Consider the following 21,828-nt stretch of genomic DNA (forward strand, 5'->3'; position numbering starts at 1 on the left):
GGTTGTCCTCTCAGAAACAACTCCCAACATACCGTGAGAGTTCCATAAATGTAGGGCATTCATGGACTGAAAACTCGTTATTCACAAGGTAATTGTAGACACAAATACAGATAAATCTAGTATTAAAGCAGGTCAGCCTTTTGCTTCTTACTGGTTCTTGGTGGGCCCCTAGGATCAGTTTCATTGGTGGACCTTACACTGACCCCAGTCTGACACTGACCTATCAACCAATACTCCCTGTCTCTTTATTTTTATTGTTTGGAGCATTAATTGTTAGTTATATGTTTGGAATCCTTTAAGTGTTTTTTTATGGAATCAGGGCTGACCTTAGGGCAGATGACGCCCTGTGCAAAACTTTCTTTCGGTGCCCCCTAATAGTGACATAGACTAAATCCTACAGCCTCCCACCTATTCAGGGAGGGCTGTTGTGGTTTTATTTTGAGAGTTGTCTGGAGGGGTTGGAGGCTTTAGGCTTTAGGATTTAGTCTGCCTATGCCAAAAGATGTCCTACCCTACCCTCTCTTGGTCTCTGCTGAGACCCCTTAATAGTGACATAGACAAATTCCTACAGCCTACCACCCCTCCATACCACCCCCACAATCAAAACACTAACAGTCGGATTGTAGGATCTAGATATGATAGACTAAATCCTTCTATAACGAGCGCCACCCCTAATCACTAGTCCCTTACCAGTACTTACCAGGGCACAGAAGGACACAAAAGGCTCCTCCATGGCCATCCATGGCCTTAGTGATTGGTTTGATGTGTGGGTGCTAGGTGACATCATGTACGGCACGCGGTAGAGGGTGAGGGAGCAGTGTCGGACTGGGGTACCTGGGGCTCACCAGAGGAAATGATCCTTGGGGCCCACCAATGAACAACCAGTAAGATACAACAAGCTGACCTCCACTCCGCTCGAAATCCCGCCAGCCTCACTGTCTCAATGTGTTGCACGTCTCTGCTCTCAGCTCAAAAATTTGACATGTCAATTTTTTAAGCGGAGGTGCATGAGACATCACATCGAGACAATAAGGCTGGCGGGATTCTGAGCAAAGTACGCTCAGTGTAAATGTATCCCACCTCATCTTTCTAAGGGTTAGGAATACATAATCTAATATTATTTTTTGCTTGAAGGTACTATGAGACACTAAAGAGTAGAAAAAGTACTGTGACTAGATAGATAGATAGATAGATAGATAGATAGATAGATAGATAGGAGATAGATAGATAGATAGATAGATAGATAGGAGATAGATAGATAGATAGATAGATAGATAGATAGATAGATAGATAAGACAAAAGAAAATATATAGATACTGATAATACAGGGGCAGATAAGAGAGAGCACATGTAATCTTACTTCATAAACCAGCAGGGGCCCAGGTAGATTTGGAGGAAGGCAGAGGATCCTGGACTCTGCAGGGGGGGGGGGGGGGGCAGAGGAGGAGGGAGATCACTACACGGCAGGAAGCAGGCCCTGTCAGATAAAACTGCAGCTGCCTCCTGGGACACAGGGAGGACAGTAGCAGGAGAAGAAAGCGTGCGCTCCCCCTCCCCTCCCCCTACTCACACAACGCGACGCTTCAATCCACTGCTCCTTTCCTCCTGTACTGTAAGCCGGCACTCACAGGGTTGAGGCCCCTCTCCCAGGCCATTGTGACTTGCAGACAGGTGAAGATCAGAGCTCCGGGAGGGAGGGGCCTCAGTCCTGCAAGTGTCGGCTTACTGTACAGGGGAAAGAAGCAGTGATCGCGTCTGTGCAGGGGGCCCTGGCACATACTGACATCCGACTGGGTGAGAGTCCCATGGGTCCAGTCAGATGACAGCATGCGCCTGACTCTTACTGTTCTCTGCTATCGGGGCCCGGGACACTCAGATCCAGTGTGAGTGTACCTGCAGGTGCTGGGGGCCCACCGGAGGATCCTCCGGTGGCCCAGTCCGACACTGTGAGGGAGTGTTCATGCAGAAAGTGGCACATCTAACTTACAAAAAGAAATCTCAAAGTTAGATGTGCTGTCTGTTTGCAGGAGCGCCACAAACGAACCACTAGCTAGCCAGGATGGGCGGCCAGCTAGGGGTATGCTTGGGAAAACAGCACATCTAACCTAGAAACCTTTAAACCCCAATCAATACCATAGGTCGCACACCCCGTTCCACACATTCTTTCCTACATCTTATTGTGGTGTCTGTGATATTTCCTCTTCATGTTTTATCATTGAATTGAAAGTAATTGGATGATGGATGTAAAATAGGTGTATTTTGAGGCATAGTACGGCTCATAAAACAATATCTGAACATAACCTTATTGTTAAAAGAGGAAAGATCTTTAAGGAATTTTTATTTGCCATTTTCCCCTCTAGTGAATGTGAATTTGCTGTACAAGCATATTAAAACATAATATTTCTATTTCAACACTCTTGTGTATTAGAGATCAGATACAATCAGCATGTATTCTTTTCCCCATGCACAAAATCAGCAGGACAGTATACATGTTCACATTTCCACATAATTTCATTGTTTATACATAATCTACATGAAGCTGAGTATTTTGAACGTGGTAAAGTGTAAAGCGTCTACACACAAAGAAAAGCTGGGAATACATAATAGATTTGTAAATATTTTTAAGGTAACTTTTAATTTGAATCTTAGATGGCATAATCTATAATTGTATAATTCAATACAATTGGAGTGTGTGAGAGATAAGCTTCATAGGACAGGGCAAATAGCGGCAATGAAAGTCAGAGACAGTGACACAAAGGTACCTTAGTAAACTAGAAACCTCCTGTTATTTTTTTTGTAGGTACATAGGGCTGCTCTTCTGGCCATGATTCAGTTTGCATGTTTCCTACCAGTGTGAATTCTGATTCCAGTACTTGTTGTGTGGTGATTTACAGGTTACATCACACCTGTCTGGTCTCTTCTGCAGATGGGTTAGACTGAGCAGTGATAGACAGTTTCCTTCTCCACTTATCTATCTCTCTTTCCTGCCAGTCTTTATTATGTGTGGTCTGAATGTCAGAGGAAAAGTCCAATCATTCTTTCGACTTGGACTCTGACATCTCAAAGAAAGTCCTCTTGTGCTGTTGGACATTGCTTGTGATTGTCACTTGACCTCTTTCTCTTTGCCTGTCCTTCTGACCTCCAATTTTGCCTCCTGTTCTTGTACCATTCTGCAATCTCTGTCTGTCTCATTCTATGTTTCATTTACCTAGTTAAGGGAAATGTGTCCAGTTGTCGCCTAAGGTAGGGCTAGCAAGTAAAAAAGGACTATTTGAGGGGCCTAACACTAGGGTTCACACTGTCCTTCTGTCCCTGTCTTCCATGCAGGCCGTAGCGTCCCTTACAGGTAACAGAAAAATCCTTTGCATTCAGGCAAAACACAACTAATCCTGCTTGTCCGAACACTGACTATACTTCAACAATCCCTAACTGTACTGGTGACCTAAGGGAACCAATCACGCAGAATATGTCCCTAATGATAAGGAAATATGCTGGTACATCACCCAGCACGCTTCCCAAATATGCCCCTGTACCCTCTGTGCCCTCCTTGATTACACCGTAATCTTACGTAATCTTAAGTAGTCACGGTGGGCTGAACAAATCACGGTCCTGGGCGTAGCTATGCAGGGCCCTGGGCGGTTTCGAGCACTGTAATCATGCCCAAAGGGTCGACGCTGCAGTGATGCAGGCGCAGTATGGCAGGAGAAGACGCAGATGCACTACGCATGCGCGCCATGCTGAAGACGTTGCAGCGCCGCTGACGTGGAACGCAAGCCAGAGGTGACATCAGCAGAGCGCAGGTCTTTGAATCACGCCCCTCTGGAAGTGATTACAGTGCTTGAAACCGCCCAGGACCATGTCTAGCTACGCCCAGGACCATGACTAGTTAAGCCCACCGTGACTACTTAGAGCTAAATACATACAGCACTGAACTTCGGAAAAGTAAGATTACGGTGTAATCAAGGAGGGCACAGAGGGTACACGGGCATGTTTGAGAAGCATGCTGGGTGATGTACCAGCACGTTTCCTTATAATTAGGGGGATATTCGGCGTGATTGGTTCCCTTTACCACCAGTCACCCGACCAAAACAACATGCAACATGTTTTCTCATGCCAGTACGGTTCAAAGTCCCAGAAGAGGCTACAGCAGACCTCAGAGTCTCCACTGCAAGGAGAGTCATACTTACACGTCCTCTTTATGCAAGGTGTGAGCCTCCTTTCATCAGCCCAGTAATAAGCAACCTCTAGCTCCTGGGCTCATGTAAGCCAAAGTGAAAATCCAGATTGGCCAGGAAGGGAATGACAGGCCCCACTACCAACCTCAATATCATTCCATAAAAATACAGACCCTTAAACAGATATTGCCAATGTCTCCTAGCAGGTATGTTTTGCTAGGGCTTTCAACTTTTCCTGGTACAGATCACCCAACCACTATTTTTTGGTACTGTTTATTTAACGGTTTTTCATTAATTAAAAATGATAATAATTATGTAAGTTTTGTAAAAAGGTTTGTTTGACCATTTTTAAACGGTTAATTTTGTTTATGATTTGTATCAAATCTTTCAATAATATTTTATATAAATATTTGTACAAATATATAAAACACACACTAGTGGACACCCCACTGGCACAAATACTGGACGGTTGCCTTTGTTAAAATTAGTATAAACCACTAAGCCCAGCAAACAGCAGTGGTAGAGCTGAGAGGGTCAAGGCATAGGAAGGTGAACCTTTGTTGAACCTATACTGTAATGATGTAGGATAGCTTACTGAATCAGCAGTATATCTCTACATTGTGCTAGTGTAAATCAATTGTTTATGAAGTATTGTAAAAATATAAACAACAAACATATAAAATATCAATTATATCAGGCATATTATAGGGATTATTTTTGCTATAGACTGGATCAGAAAACTAACTAAAGGCAGTAACTCATGTGGTTTAGATAACAGCTATTCCATAGAACTAATTATGAAAGCCTATAATATGTTGTGGAGCTAGAAGAGATTTATATTAATATAGAAAATTGCCAATCTGTTGCTATATAACAACATTTCCATATTTAGTGGACAAAATATGAACGTGCTAAACTTTTATAGAGAAAATCTCATTGTGTTTAACAACCTGAATTTAATTTCCAAATGCAGGGAACATGATTTCATATTTTTCAGAAAGCAAATCAAATGCAACATAGAGTTAGGAAATATCATTCTAGAATTGGAACATTTTTTTATATTTGCTTGGATACATAAATCTAATATGAAACCCATAATTCATGCTTTTTTTTTGTGCACTAATGTTTCAGGAAATGATGAAGGGAAGAGGCTACTTCCAAAGCTCTCTCACATATTCATGTGAGCATCATTACCTCAGCTCCAGGGCCTCAACGCCTGCTTAACACACTGTATTTATGATGCCTTCCTTCCCTGACATGCTGTAATGGGGATAATTGAAGTCAGTTGGCTCCAACTGGCTGCATAAGATATGTCTTTGTGCTGATGTCTGGGTCAGTGGACAACACACAAGATTACAGCGCTCAGTGGCATTTGAGATGTTTGTGTATGCGTGTTTAGATAATCATGTCCCTAGGGTGCAGCATGACTAGAATTTTGAATGTCCAAATCAATAAAGGCCTTGTCTATATGCACCATCTCTGCCTAAATTTACAGTGTGATTAAGGTGTCATCAGCAAGTGGGTCACAAAAAGCACTTCTGTCACTGCACATCTAGAATATGTTTTCGTTTTCTATTTTCTTGTTTTTCTCTATAGAATGTAATCATCCGGATGGAAATAAAAAGACAGTGTTTTACAAAATAATAATAATAATAATAATAATAATAATAATAATAATAATAATAATAATAATACAGCAATGCATTTTTTCCAGAATAGAAAAGTTATAGAAAAAATAAATAAATAAATAAATATATATATATATATATATATATATATATATATATATATATATATATATATATTTAGCTGTATGTGTGGCTCAAATAATAAAAATCCATATCCAATATGAGTGTTATTCCCATCTCATAAAGGGATAGCATATTACTAGAATTTGCCACCACTTTATGATCATTGGGAGTTTTTTCTTCTATACAGGATCCCAAGTAATTGTGTAAAATGAAGGAGACACAATCATCTTCTAAGATTGGAAAACCCCAAATTCGATATTTTATATGTTTCATATAATTGGTCTTAATGTAAATTGCTGTAAGGTTTGTATTAAGATAACTTCTATTAAGCATATCCAACAGTATGAACTACTAATACCTGACAGAGGGGGTTTATCGACTTATGCTACTTGTACCAAATTGTGACTCTTCCATCAGCATGGGGCAATATAAATATAAAGCTTTGACTGTCCAGGAATGATGGGAATTGTAGTTGTGCAACAGCTGGAGGGTTGAAGGTTTGACACCTGGGCCTTGCACAGTAATGGCATTCAAACATTTTTTTTTTTTTTTTTTATATTTAAGAGGGGGATGCCTAAGTATGTGTGTGTACCAAAGGGGGATTGCCTACAGGTGGAATTACTGCAGGGAAGATTACTTACGTGGGGTATTTATTGGTAGGCTAATGGTCCATTTACACAAAGCAATAATTTGCCCAATTGATCGTTTAACGATTGAAGCAACGATTTGGTTTTTATAACGATCAGTGTTTAGATAAATAAATCATTAAAAACATTGTTAGAAAAATCGTTATTGTGATGGTTTTTAAGATTGCTTAAGCCCATCTCACACATGGGATGAATCTGTAAAAGACTGTTTACACGAAGCGACCAGCGAATTTTTAGCCAACAATTATTTGAGAACATGTTGAAAGATTACAATGAATGATTTCTCGCTCGTCGCTAGATCATTAGCTGTGTTTACACAAGCCGATTTCGCTCAAATGCGATCGTTATTGCAAAAATTCAAACAATAATCGTTCTGTGTAAATGCACCATAACTATCAGGTGGACTACAGATGGACAGGAAGAATAGATACATAAGGATAACTACTGACTGGGGGCCTACCAGCACAGAGACTCCTAACTACTCTATAGATACACAGAGGGGCATAACCAGGGGCGTAACCAGAAATGGTTGAGCCCCATAGCAAACTTTTAATTGCCCCCCCCCCCCCCCCCCCCCTCGAATGACCACTAAACCATCAAGTGTAGTCATAACTGCATAACTGCAAGTGCTCATCGGGAGGGCTTGCAGTTAAAGGGACACTTGCAGAGCCAGGAAAGCCTGCTCGGTCACTAAATGCTGCAAATGATTACAGCTCAGGAAATACAATGTATTGCAGGAGCAGGTGGTGGGCCCAATAGCAGCCGCTATGGCTGCTACAGTGGTAGTTACACCCCTGTGCATAACTACTATACAGTGTAAAGTGGATCGTCTACTATATGGATGTACAGAGTGACCTAACTACTATACTGGTGCTCACAGGGAACCTTACTTCTATATGCACAGAGGGGGCTTATACAATAAGTGCTGGAAGAAGGAACATAAAATGTTTCTCTGGCAGATTCTGCAGAAAAGAGTCATAGCCAGAGTTGGATGGAAAAGAAAAAGAAAAGAAAATTGAGTGACTGATCATGAAAAACACCACCTATGAGTCACTTGATATAATTTGTATTGTATGTGGATTTTGTGTATAGCTGGTAACTGTATGTGCCAATATATGCTCATTATATGCTCCTGAGGTACTTGAAGAAGATGCCCAATGTGTTGTGCTTTTTTTTAATAATAATTCTTTATAGTAAATCTATTTGTTTTACACAAGCATATAAGATTATTTATTCCTTGTTCACATGGTTACTTGCACCAACACATATCTTTGTGGTGGTAAGGAGGTTTGTCTGATGTACTATTTGGTACTGGATAGACAAAACCATTGTTTAGTTATTTATTTTTATTAATCTGTAAAAGGCTGTATTTCTTTCTTTCTTTTCTTTTTTTTAATGTGGTTTTCTGTGTCCCCATTGTGCCTACCTCCCTTGATATTAATTACCTACAGTATGACTACAGATGTGTCCACTTTCACCTTATCTATAATCTCAATATGTTCAGAGTTCACAGCAACTTGAGGTCATGACCTTCTGTCACCAAGTGTAAACACTATGTACTCTTATGAGAGGAGGCACAAAGATTGCTATCTAAATGAGGCCATTAGATTGCACTAAGAGCATTTTCTGATATTGCGTTGAAAGGCTGTCATCTTAAATGACACCTAACTAATGATAAGGTAAGGCTGGACACATCTGTATATACAATTGTTCCACCACCAATTTGTAACATGCAACAATTCACAGGGCATTTATATATAAAAGTATTTTTATATATGGCTCAGATTTCTAGCGCTTTTCACCACTTAATTGGACTGTAAGGTGATAAGATGGAGGATCATGAATATTAAAATGTTTGTTGTCCTTTTATTTACCCCACTACTTGTATGATTCTGCACTAAGAGTTTCTTTAGCCATACGAAAAGTATGCAGTGAAAATAAAAATACATAAAATAAAGACTGCCTGTGATTATCATGGTGTAAAAAACTGAACTAAACAAAGAAACAACGACTTTTCTGAAATGAATCCAAAAATAGGTTATGATAAAAACTTATAGAGGAAATAAAGAAATGTTCTGATGAAAAACAGGCGGTAAAAAAACAGTTTTTTAACTTACAGTAGAATCAAATGAGACTCATGTAAGAGACAAGGTTCATTTACATTTCAGTTCAGTTCGGTACAAGTTCGGTAATTTAGCTACATTCTCAGTTTATGTTTTTTTTTTTTATTCAATCTTTTGCAAATGCCTTTACTTGCATGTTTTTCAACATTACAGTCATATATTATGCAAGAATTACATTCAGTGCTTATGGAATAATCTAGAGAATTCATCATTGCTATTGCGTTTTTCTTTCTTTCACTTTTAGTTTCTGGTTGTGCTTGTACAAATTGCATGCTAAAATAGTGTGTGTACCTAACTGAACCCGAAGGAGATTTTTTTTTTGCCCTTGTAGCTCTATAAGACTAATTGATTATTTGGCCAAAAACAACTAAATTTTTGTGTAAAATTTAAACGTTTTTTGGGGAAAGTAAGAAAAAATTGTACAAAATTCATAAAGATTTTTGTGCATAATAAATACATTTTATGCAAACAAAAGGCGCAGACACAGAAAAAATGTATTCCTCTCAGTGTATTTAAAGGGCATAAATTGCCTAGATCGGTGCTTCACAATTCCAGTCCTCATGGCCACCAACAGGTCATGTTTTTAGGATTTCCTTAGTAGTTCACAGGTGATTTAATTATACTCAGTACTACAGGTATTATCACTGGTGTTCTTTGTTTGAGAAATCCTCAAAATATGACCGGTTAGGGGGCCATGAGGACTGGATGCACTGGCCTAGATATTTTTTTAATGATTAAAGCCAAAACATGTTATTTTTTTCCAATCTGTTTCTATTTCCTAACTGTATTTATTTTCATTTTTTGTACATTGTTATAGGGGATTCCATCTTGCCTGATCTGTTTTTACAGCAAGCTCCATAGACAAAGATGACAATGACAAGACCTATGTTGTTAAGATAAATGTGAAACATTACTGAGTATACTCTGTGACCTTTGAAGAGGCAATTAACTAGGAAGCTGCTGTTGTTTAGCTGCTATGCCGGTGCTATTTATCTACAGGTGTCAACTGTTGCTATAATGCTGTGCAGATAACTTTGCAGCCTCCTCTTATCACAACAGGTAAAACAGAAAGATTAAAGCCCCTTTTACATGGGGCGACATAGAGGAGCAAATGAGCGCTGTCAGCGCGTGCCAGCAGCAAGTGAGTAAGTGCAGGGGAGGCTGCGGGGAGCTGCGCGTGGGCTGCCCGGGTGATCGCTAGATCGTCTAGGCAGCCCATAGAGGATATTATTCCACGGAGCAACTTCATCAGATTGCTGCTATAACAGTCGTTTGTCTTTCAACATGTCACATGGCCGATATTTGCCGAATACGGCCAATAATCATTCCAAGTCCAAGTGCAGTCCTGACACTGTCCTCATTGGTTTACAGATCACAATAAACAATAACCCTTTGGTTACCTGCAGCTGTGCAAAACATGAGTACAGTTACATATAACAGTGACATCTTGTGGTAAAACTTAGGTACCGCTTCACAACCACAGTTTACTTGGAGTACAGACTTTTGCTAAGGATGCAACAATAAGCAAGACCCGTGGTGGGACACCACATACTCCCCCACTTGAGAAAAAACGTCCACGGTGTAACACCTTGAGAAAAAGGCTGGACAACAAGTTAAGGCACGGAAAGGGTTATACACAAAATGGACATATGACAAGTGCATAAGTAAAACGTTCTCATTGGTTTGAGGCAACAATAAAATTGTCCACATTAAAACCTTGAGTACTGGATGCATCTGTCTATATGCAGCCTGACTGGTGCTATGATGCGTTATTCTCTGTTACTGGTAAAACAATGAGGCTTGTTCCTCACAAGACAGGGAGAGAAAGGAAGGTGGATCATGGCTAGGCCAGGTGCAAGAACTTAAACTGGGGCATTGTTAACTGGGGACACATAAACAAAGGCTCAACATGGCTCAACTGTAGCTCAGCCGAGCTTTTCTTCTTTAAGACAGCATAGCGTCCTTTGTTGTAGTGTTCAGGTACACTCTTTAGTGCTACTAAAAGCGTTGCTGGTTGGTGAGAGGTGCTCCTGAGGTCTTCTTTCTAGGCTGTGGCGGGAGAAACTGGACCATGACAGGGACCAACTTGTTCTGCGTCCTCTCTACTCAAGGACCAAACCAAAACTATTAACTAAGTGGATGCATGCTTCCTCTTCCCATGTGACAACCTCCTACAGGTGGTGCAATATCCCCTGTGAGTGGTGGAGAAGAAAAGCATAGAAGAAAGGAGCTCAGATAGGTAGAGAAAAAGAGAAGGTCCTCGTTGGTGTACAGATCACAATAAACAATTACTTTTTGGTTACCTGCAGCTGTGCAAAACATAAGGACAGTAACATCAGTGACATCTTGTGGTAACACTTAGGTACTGCTTCACTACTACAGTTTTATTGGAGCACAGACTTTGCGAAGGATGCAACAATAGGCAACACCCGTGGTTATACTTACCACGTTTATACTTACCATCCCTACGGTGGCAATCAGCGCTTGAATCTCCTGCCGGCCTCGTCCCTATCATCTCTGTGCTCTGTCCTCAGATCTTCCTCTTTTCCGGGTTTTGGAGCAGTGAATGGGAGAGAAAAGGATGCTGGTGCACATGTGCCAATCAGGGCTGAGCAATCTGGAAGCCATGTGATGCACTCCAGACATCACACCTTGCCCCCTGTCTGCATCACCAGCCTGATCTCAGCAAACACACACAATGTGAGACAGAGGCATGGAAGATTTGTCTCCTAAGGGGGGATAGCAGAGGGAGCAGGAGACAATGTGGATTTGCACATTGTATAGACACATCTATATAACTTTTAATGTACTTTTAATAGAAAAACAAGTTTTTCTTATCCAGAGTTCCCCTTTAATTGTGCTAGGCTTTTTACTGGTGATTCACAAGGACACAATGTACATGTTGTAATCATTCAACTTGTTTTCCACACAGTAATGTGGATCTTTGCAACAACATGTTGTTCTATCTGCACATGTTGGACAAATCACAAATGGAGGTTAATGGTATAGAAGAATGTTAAATATAAAGGAAACCCCATGCCTTTTACTCCGTTAATGAAGTAATGGAGGTATAAAAGGGCCTAACTAGTATCTGTCATTTTGCCACATGTTGAGTGGGGGCTTTTAATTTTCCCCATATGTTTTTAAATTATTTGCACTGTGATCTGTAGTTTTTATTGGTACCAATATGGGGTAGATAGGACATTTTGTTCTTTTATTGTACTTTTATTATCTGATGTGGAATTGGGTACAATTTTTGTGTATGCCGATCACCGATGTAGGATCAATAACTTAACTATAACATATATTTTTTAAAGCCACTAGCGGTTTGGTGGGGTGGGTTGGTGGATACAGAGTCGCTTTAAATAGTTTGGATGGTTCTGCACACAGCAATATTAACCCCTTTATGTCAATGCCAATTTTCATTTCTGAGCTTTTGCTTTTTCCACTTTATGTTTAATGCGTCACTAATTGTACTTTGCAAAGACAGGCTTAATTTTTGCATAAAGTACACTTTGAAACCAGAAAAATATTCAATGTGTGGTGAAATTGAAAAAAAAAATAAATATTTCTTTTATTTGGAGGGTATTTGTTTTTACGCCATTCGCCCTGGGGTAAAACTGACTTGTTATGCATGTTCCTGAAGTCGTTATGATTAAAACGATATGTAACATGTATAACTTTTCTTTTATCTGATGGCTTGAAAAAAATTCAAACCATTGTTGACAAATATATGTTCTTTAAAATCGCTCCTTTCCCAGGCTTATAGCGCTTTTATCCTTTGGTCTATGGGGCTGTGTCAGGTGTCATTTGTTGCGCCATGATGTTTACTCTCTATCGGTAGCTTGATTGTGCATACACGACTTTTTGATCACTTTTTATTAAATTTTTTCTGGATTTGATGCGACCAAAAATGCGCAAATTTTGCACTATGGAATTTTTTTGTGCTGACGCCGTTTACCGTGCGAGATCAGGAATGTGATTAATTAATAGTTCGGGCAATTACGTGCATGGCGATAGCAAACATGTTTATTTATTTGTTTATTTATTTATATTTATAAAATGGGACAGCTTTGGTTGACAGCTTGTATTGAAGTGCTTAATTAGCGGGCGCGGCAACGGGAGCGGGACCCCTCTCTGAACACCCCCCGTGGCACCATGACGTACCAGATACGTCATGAGACGCTAAGGGGTTAAATATGGTTACTTATTTATTTATTTATTTTTAATTTGAAAAATGGGGAAAAGGAGTATTTCAACTATTATGGGGATACATTTTTTTTATATATTTATTTACACTTTAAGGCCATGTTCACATGGAGTATGAGACCAGCCGTTCTGTGCCCTGTACTGAAGTACTGGCCGGAGGATCTTCATTTCTATTAAATTCACTGCTGCACAAAATGGAGCACACGGTCGGTGCCGCACGCTCAATTGTGTGAAGTGACATGTGGCCAAGATTCCATTCATTCAAATATTAGGTATATTTTATATAAAATTGCAAAACATACGTTGTGTGATCATAGCCTAAGGTAGGATACAGGTTTATATGAGGTAGCATTTTTTTTTTCCAAATGCAACATGTTAGTTTGGACTTTTTCAAACACTTTCCATAGGCTCTACATAAAGAGATGACTGGAAAAAATGCTTTACATTACATAAAAAGCATTGATAAAGACTCGAAAAAATACTAAGGCAAAAAAAAAAAGTGTGTATGAATAAAGCTTAAAAGGTAAAAGCCCAAACAGTCATGGCCATTAAGGGGTTAAGCTCTGATTTAAGCAAAGCTGAATTAAACTTGTGTTGCTTTTCTAGGTCAGTGGTTATGCATCTGAATAGATAAGAGGATAGTTTCCAGATATTCAGTGCTTGCTCGCTCTGGATATAAACACAAGGTACAATGACAGTGTACATCTATTTCATGGAATTAGAGCTGAAAAAGAAATAAAGTGGTAAAGAACATTGGTCAGAAGACGCAGTACGATAGGCAAGTGCCCTGGCTAAATGATGCCTGAAGGTGATGAAGTCAATGAGCCTCCAATCCTAATGATGAAACAAGTAGTTAAGTAAGTGATAGATTTCTATAGGTTAAAACAAGCTTTTCCCTTTTAAGCTGAGCATTTAAAAATGTTAATCTTCCATTAATGGGTCTTTGACCTCCACAGATTTGTTACTCCGAGCTGCTCAGGGCTATTACCAATGGCTTTTTGTGCGTCTGACTTTTCAGATGCAAGTTAAGTAAGATTATAAAGGAGCTTAACAGCTCTATAAAATGCTGAGCACACATATACTGTATGCAGGCAATGTTTGGGTAATAAAATACATTCAATTAGAAAACAATAGCCTTGATGGACAATGGATTTTTCATGTATGTCCGTTATAAAAGTTCCATAGCTAAATGTTTGCAAGTTCTCACTTTGGGTACGTTCACACTTACCGGATCCGCAGCTGATTTCATTTAATCAACTGAACACAGCATCAAATCTGCACCATCAAATCTTAGGTGTAGGTGTGAACGCACCCTTATAAAAGAGAGAAGAGGCACTTCGCTGACAAACCTCTTTCAGAGCAAGGGTTGACACAGAGGTCTTGAATGTGAAGAGCTTATTATATAAAAAAATAAAAAAATAAAGTGCAAACACTAAGGAATAATGCAATTTGAGGCTTGTGTATTGCCTCAATCAAGAGTTTACATGCTTTTGACCACACAGGTTAGGATATGAACCACATAAAATTCCTCTTATTGTACAGCATGTAAATGAGTTCCTTAGATCTTCAGAAACCCTTGTGAATTTAATTCAGACTGTGCTGACTTTGCTGATCACTGAAGTAAAACAACCATCAAAGGATCTCCGAGCCACAGTAGTTCAGCTTTATAAATCAGGAAAAGTACTGTATATGGAAAAGTTATTATGTGCAGGGATATCAACTGTCTTTTAAATTCTATTAATGTCTTTAACAAAAAAAGTCTTAAATGTGTTACGCAGAAAAAAAAAAAAACATTCTTCTGTGAATTCTTCAATGTGCAGCCATTTCTGTCTTTTTGGCTTGTGCATATTCTTCCCGTGAATTCTTGTACCTTAAAAATTTGTGCTAAGCAGACAGCAACCTCTGATGTAGCCAGACAATGTAGATGGGGTTAAAACTCCACTCACTTCTTATTGTGGTGGAATCAGTATAGTCAGGGAACAGATGAGGCAGCCCTTTAGGCTGCTGGCATGGGCTAATACAGTACACAGGATAAGGGGAGGTAGGAAGCTAAAAATAAGTCTTCATTCTGCAGGTAGCGACACAGAAAACAAACCCTGGGCTGACCTGCCTCAGCGTCATTGAGGTACAACATATAAGGTCTTGAAGAATTCTGCTGTTTGAATAACATTAAAGTACATTCAATTGGCTAACACCACAGAGTAATAGGTGCATCTGTAGATCCTAGGGCAAGCACTTAATGATATTGTCAAATAAACACTATACAATCTATTAAACTAGGGCCAGTTTAGCATAACATGGGCTACAGGAAAGATGAGCAAACCTTTCAAAAGTAAGGTTTAGCCAGTTGGCCAAACATTGGCAAAGAGTTGAGTTTGGACCAAACTAGTTTAATCCAAACCTAAAATTCACCAGTACATCTATTTCTAGCACTAGAAAGTACTCAAAACTTACTTAAAACCCTCTACGCACTGCTTTTTTTTCTTCTCATAATTAGGGTATGTGCATTATCCATAATCCCTTGAGCCCCGTCCAATCACCTACAAGCCTCATTGTGATTTTAGCAACCCCCGTTCACTCCCTATATAAGATGATACGCTTCGTGGGAGACGCTAGTCGGTTGTATGTGTAGTGTAGAGCAGGATCACAGCAGGCAGTTAGTGCAGAGCAAAATAGAAATACAGAGAGAGAGTGAGAGAGAGAGAGAGAGAGAGAGAGAGGGAAACAGAGGAAAGGATAGGAGGGTGGATTGTGAGTACATCCTGGGTAGATTGTGGGTTGTTTTTTGCAGCAGCAGTGAAGCCAGTGTCCAGTATACTGGGTGCTGGGCATGATACCAAGTCAATTTGTGTGCATTATACCATGTCAACGGGTGCTGGCTGGGCATTATATCAAGTCAATGGGTGCTGGCAGGGCATTATACCAAGTGCCAATGACTAAAAACCTATAGTAACAAGAAAGGAAAAGTTATCTTTGAGAAACAAAGTCATGGGGATCTTTGCTTGGATAATACCATTTTTGGGATATGGGTTGCATGGTGCCATTTATGGAGGCATTGAGCTGTTGTGGATAATGTATGCCTGTTAGGGATGAGCGAACTTATGAAAAGTTCGGTTCGATCCGGCGAACTTTCGTGAAGTTCGGATTCGTACGAACCGAACCTAAAACGAACCTTGCTATAACGGCTGAATAATTGCAGCTACAATAGTGGGAGTCTGATAAGGTATAGTTTCGTTTAGTTGCAGTTACTATTAAAATGAAAAAAGTGGAAAAAAAATCAAAGTGCAAAAATAGTGAAAAAAAATTAGCCAAGGTGTAAGTGATTATACGGAACATTGGACAAAAAGTTCCTTGGACCCAGTAGGGTGGAAAACTGACATTTGACAGTGGAACTAGCAGCAGTGATAGTACTGTTTTGGACCCAGTGTGGTTGAGAACAGACAATTGATGGAGGAGGAGGAGGAGGAGGAGGCGGCGGCACCACTTGATTGCACCCAGCCCAGTATGATTGAGAACAGACTATTTGAGGAGGAGGAGGAGGCAGCACCTGATTGCACCCAGGCCAGTATGATTGAGAACAGACTATTCATGGAGGAGGAGGAGGATGTTCAGCCTTGGAGTGGTGGCCTGGGAATCCTCGCTGATGATGTTGTTCACCGCAATTTCAAGAACACGGACGAGTGGGATGATGTCGTTGATGCCTGCTCACAGAGTCGCGTCCTCAAAAGGGATCGACAATTGGCACGACATGTTTGAGGAAACCTGTGCACTATGAGGTTTATCACATATGCCATACAAGGTGTATGACTCAGCCCTCTCTGCTGCACTGCAGAGAAAAGGTTCCTCCCTTTGTGAGCTACAACACTTCCCACAGTTAGTTGACCTTGGGTCAGCCATTCATATATCTCCTACCTGATGATCCGGTGGAGCTCCTGCCCACTGTGCTCCTTTCACTCAGGCTCACAAAATGGAGGATAGCCTGAGCCTGAAACAACACACTATATACACAGGGAATAATACATAGTGGTCAGAGACAAAGTACAGGTGGTAGTACAGACAGTTTTGGCAATCGATCGTTACCATAATTTGTGGGTCTTGGTGGTACAACGAAGCATGGGAGGCGTGTGCTTGCTACTTGGATTTTCAGGAACTTCTCAGAGATAGTCATGGCCTCCCTGGTCAAAGAACAATGGGTCCTGCCTATCCTTTGGTATATATATGCCTTGCCGACAAGCCCCCATCCCAGGTGTGGGCTGGTCTCCCCCACTCCCCCTTGGGCTTACAGCCCACAACCCCTATAACCCCAAAGTGGGTCATATCTTCCTAACACCGGGTCATAGGGAGATGGTTCTGGTACCACTGGGTCTGGCTGGCCCCTAGAACGTTTGGAGACCAAACATGACTCCCCTACCCAGATCGGTCTACTAGTTCCCCGTAACTCCCTATCCTGGGGTCCCAGGGAGGAGTGAGACACAGGAGGACGTTAGCGTGATTCAGAAGATGTATGTTTCATATGGCTAGGCGGCACGGAAATTCCACAGCTCATTATGGAATTATGGTGCCACTAAGTCGGGAGATATTTAGTTGGCCCCTCTGATCTATCCAGGGGAATTACCTGTTATCATGGTTGTGAGTGCCTGCTGATCTATGAGAGTGAAGGTTACCTTGGGACCTAGGGACCTAGGGACCTTGAGAGCTCTGGACTCTCGGCCCCCCTGTGGAGTATGGTTTCCTGGCAGATGGGTGGCTTTGGGAAATCAATGGGTACCCCTTATACTGTATCTCCAAGATATATATAGTTATATCAATATATATTGGTGAACCATACTTCCTTTTCCTCATAATGACACAAAGTTTTCGAATATGACATGTGCCACTTTATCTATTAACAACTTTGGAATGCTTTTACCAATCCAATGATATGAGGCAGAGGGATGATGTCATTTATGCCGCACTCGTTGCACTGGGATCCTGGGTTCAAATCCCACCAAGAACACTTGAGTTTGTATGTTGTGCCTGTGTTTGTGCGGGTCCATTTTGCAAACCTCCCTGGGCTCAGGGTCACATGGTAGACCGTATGATGTTCCTCAATGCAGTCTCCATTGTGTGTGGCAGGGGGATGATGTCATTTATTCCATAATCATTGCGGCGGACCCACAGAGTATCTACCTTAAATGGTACCACACATCGGCAAACATAAGGCATCATTTGCCAATGGGAGACCTGGAAATTGCAGTTCTGCATGAATGCAGTGATCTCTGTTGGTACAGTCGATCCGACATGTGAAGGGATGAGTAACACCGCATTGGCACAAGGCAGATAAGCTGATGTTGTTACAGTCCACGATTGTGTTGGATCTGGCAGAGGGTGTTACGTGCCATGTACGAGTGGCTGAAGTGGGTACAAAGATTCCACTCCATTTTTAGGAGATCCCTCAGTCCTGGGAAGGAGCAGAGGAACCTATGCAGAAGACGCTTTAGTTAATTATATTGTTAATTGGAGAGGGGAAAAGAAAAAAAACAAACTCACTTTTTACCAAAATGCATTTTCTCATATTTGCTACAACAATGTTCCCAGTGGATATTTGGAGCTGTGGGGGCAAGCCATTTTCTAACTATTAGCAGCCTAGCATAGAACAATAATCTTACAATCTCTTCCTTTATCTTTTTAAATGCACTAATTGACGAGGTGTCCCCTAATATACCTATCAGGGGAGTCGTATCCAGAGACACTCCAGTTTTCTCAGCCACTTTCTTAAATCCCATCCCCAGTATTCCTCTAACTCTTCACAGGCCCACATCATATGAATTATTCCTGCATCCCCCGAGCTACATCTCGGACATTTACTATGATTTCTTCTTTTAATATGAAATAAGAATCTGGGAGAGTAGTATAGGCGTTGTGGAATATTAAATTGTATGATTCGGTGACCCCCTGATCTAGAGACTTTTCTTATATTGACATAAATTTCCTCCCATCCCTTCTCACTAATGTTCCCTAGTTCTTCCTGCCACTTCTGCTTGCTTTTAACACCAATCTCTGTAAAACTGATTAGATATTTATATATCATTGAGATCTCTTTTTTCTTAACCATTTTCTTCCTCAGTTGTTCAATAAAAACATCTTCAGTGCCCAGTTCTGTTTTATCCAGCTTCATAGATGTTTGGATAGCATGTTTCAACCGCAAGTATTCCACTCAAATTTCTTCCCAACTCTTCAACCTATTACCTGCCCACACATTGCTTACTTTCTTTATCCCTGCATCTAGCAATTTCATTAAGGGGCCTAGTTTTTTTTATCTCCTCTAAGTTAATATTATTCCATAATGACGCAAACCCCATTATCCCCTCTAGCCCTAGTTTCTTCTTTGTTTCTTTCCTTCGTTTCTTCTTTCATTTCTTACATAGGGTTTTGGCCATCGCCATCTTTCCCCCTACATCTCCCTCCAACCAACCCCCCTCCAGGAGCTCGAAAATATCACCTTCTCCTATGCCCACTCTCCTCCCCAAGGCCTGATAGAACTCGCTCTGGCATGGTTTATTTAACCAGTACAATTGCGATGTCAGAAAGTAAATACCAACATCAGGGACACTCAACCCACCTTTATCCAGGGGCACGCACAATCCCTCCAGTTTCATCCTTACTCTCTTCCTTCCCCAGATCAGGGGGTTAAACAAAGCTCTAATTCGTCTAAAATAATTACACTCCAGGGTAGGGCGGGGGGTAGGGGTTGGGTTTTTGAGGGGTGGGTTGAGGGGGGGAGGGAGTTATTGTATTATATGAGCAATAAAGAGTTTACAGAACAGGGAGGTTGGGTGCACCTGGGTTTAGGATGGCTTGATATACAGGAGTATATTGGAATTCTTACGAAGGATATACATGAGTAATGAAGGATGTAATGGACATTTGCTCCTTAGAAACCTCTGTTTTGTTTTGTTTTGTTTTTTCCCAGTACTTTTGTGTATTTTGTGCCAATAGACTGTCATGTTCTGTACTCAATGATTTAACTGTCTTGTTTTAATTAATAATTAATAAAGTTTGAAAATTAAAAAAAAAAAATAATAAAAAAAAAAAAAAAAATATATATATATATATATATATATATATATATATTGTTTATTAGTAGTATATTGTAGTGTGTATATAGTTCTGTATATAATGGTGTATATAATTCATTAACCATTTTCCCTATGACTTAGCCTAGTGTATTTGAGATTGTTGTCTCGAGACAATTTGTATTGTTCTGACTTGCAGATAAGGGGCTACGCTGATGGTAACTTCACCTGTTGGTTTTTTTTTCCGGTCAAGATGTGGCGTGGGAGTCCAGATTCTTCTAGGCAATGAGGTGGTAGCATTCCATGTGCTGACACATAGATGTAATACCTGGGATTAAACCCAACCCCCTTTATGCTCAAAGATGCTACTGACGGCTGCATGGTCTTTGCCGCCACCAACATGGAAGAACTGCCAGACCGCTGATCACAGTGGCTGGTTCTTCGGAGCAGGCACACTGCTAGGCTGTTGTGGATTGCCACCGTTGCCTTGGGGTATCTGTTGAGTGCCTGGGCCTTGCTGACATCTACTGGCTAATTCTGTATTCCTAACCTATTTTCTTCCTTTTTGTTGTTAGTAAAGATTTGTAAATTTTTATTACGTTCTCACGTCCAGACATGGTAGTGTTGTTTTTGGATATTTATATTTAAATTTTTAACGCTAGAAATACATAGCAAGCAACTTAGCCATTTGTCCATTTATCATCTTTGAAGTAGGGTGGGTGCTAGCGTACTATTATTTTATTGTGATGGTTTCAGACAGCGAGTGTTGTTTAAGTATTGGCAGTGTTTTTCCACTGGTCCCCATGGAGGAAGCAAATTTAGACGTTCTTGACCCGTGGTTGCATTTCAGGTGCTGCCGCATAGAAGTTGTGCCTGGGTTTAAACAAAAACCTGACCCACTGTATGATCACAGATGCTACAGATGACATCATGGCTTTTTACGCCACAGATGCAGAAAAACTGCAACACTTCTGACAGCAGTGGGCAGTTCTTGGGGTACCCCTCGGGTGCCTGTGCCTTCCTGAACACCAGTCTGTGGATTTGCTGATGCTTTAGCCCTCCCCCTTTTGCCCATGGAACGACAAGCTGTGGATGGAACCTGACGCTAGCTAGGTGGAACAAATCCATATTCATCCCCTGAGGGTGATGATGACATCTGGGGACCAAGATTTCACGTAGGGTCTGGGACAGCGTTATTGTGGTGTGGAACAAACTTATTGTCTCCTAATCTCTCTTCTTGCAGGGGCATGCGGTACGATCCTGTACTTTTGATGGAGGCTAACCCTCCCTTGTCCTCCTGACTGCAGTGGTGATTCAATGCTGTCTCCAAGCGCTGACTGTCCTGACATTCCTCCAAAAGATTTTCAAAGTAGACCCGCTAACACTCTAGGGGGAAAGATAGGCTTAATAGAAGCTCTCTTGCTGATGGTCCTTGAAAGCCGACTTGCGTCTGAGACTTGACAAGACACAGGGCAGAGCAAACATCCTGCCCTTGACACAAATGGTTGTTGGTACTGCTATGTGAGGGATACAAAGGGTGCCACACAAGGGGAGTTGAAAGGGTCATTGAAGGGGGATTGGAACGTGTTAAACGGTTAATTAGAAAGTCTATATATTTTATGCCGCTGTTCCACCAAGGTCCACGGCTGTCCGTAGTGGAAATTGAATGATGTCTGGCTGATTGACATTGTTCTATAATTGTCATTTTCCAAGTTTTTAAACTGTAACAATATCTGTAGAAAAAAATTGCTACACTGTGATAGTCCCAGTATTGTATTACTATAATTTGCTTGTTTTAATGAAATTCGTTTTCATTTGATTCGTAAATGCTTGCGATCCTCAAGAAAAGAATTTTCAGCTGCTTTGCT

This window comes from Dendropsophus ebraccatus, chromosome 12 (assembly GCF_027789765.1).
Source record: "Dendropsophus ebraccatus isolate aDenEbr1 chromosome 12, aDenEbr1.pat, whole genome shotgun sequence".
In the NCBI taxonomy this organism is placed as follows: domain Eukaryota; kingdom Metazoa; phylum Chordata; class Amphibia; order Anura; family Hylidae; genus Dendropsophus; species Dendropsophus ebraccatus.